At 31.7% G+C, this 729-nt stretch overlaps 1 protein-coding gene across 2 annotated transcripts in view; it reads right to left on the bottom strand.

Moving 5' to 3' along the window:
- LOC107597520 (rho GTPase-activating protein 32-like) overlaps positions 1-729 on the bottom strand; it is a 16,365-nt gene that overhangs the window by 7,953 nt on the left and 7,683 nt on the right. The gene's annotated exons all lie outside the window — the stretch shown is intronic.

A 729-nucleotide genomic window follows, 5' to 3' on the forward strand; every position in this document is an offset into this window, starting at 1 on the left:
TTTTATATATATATATATATATATATATATATATATATATATATATATATATATATATATATATATATAAAATCATGGTTTAAACAACAATATTAAGCAGAACACCTGTTTTAAACATTGATAATAATCATAAATGTTTCTTGAGCAGCAAATCATATTAGAATGATTTCTGAAGGATCATGTGACACTGAAAAGTCAGCTTTGCCATTGCAGGAATAAAATGCATTTTTAAATATATTAAAACAAAAATTTGTTATTTTAAATTGCAATACTCATCGTTTTAATCATACGCTAGATTTAATTATATCGCATGGAATTGATCTTACTGATATAGATATCGTACCTCAAAGTGATGATGTTACTGACCATTTCCTTTTATCGTGCATGCTGCATATTACTGATATTAACTATATGGCTCCGTGTTATCATCCGGGCAGAACTATTGTTCCAGCCACCAAAGACAGATTCACAAATAACCTGCCTGATTTATCTCAACTGCTCCGTGTACCCATAAATACACATGAACTAGACAAAATGACTAGCAACATGGGCACTATCTTCTCTAATACATTAGAAGCTGTTGCCCCCATCAAATTGAAAAAAGGTTAGAGAAAAACATACTGAGCCATGGTACAACAGTAATACCTATTCTCTCAAGAAAGAAACTTGTAGTCTTGAGCGCAAATGGAGAAAAACTCTCCAGCTCCAGCTCTAAAAGCTGCCAGGGCC

This window comes from Sinocyclocheilus grahami, unplaced genomic scaffold (assembly GCF_001515645.1).
Source record: "Sinocyclocheilus grahami isolate Dianchi unplaced genomic scaffold, SAMN03320097.WGS_v1.1 scaffold233.1, whole genome shotgun sequence".
NCBI classification, from domain to species: Eukaryota; Metazoa; Chordata; class Actinopteri; order Cypriniformes; family Cyprinidae; genus Sinocyclocheilus; species Sinocyclocheilus grahami.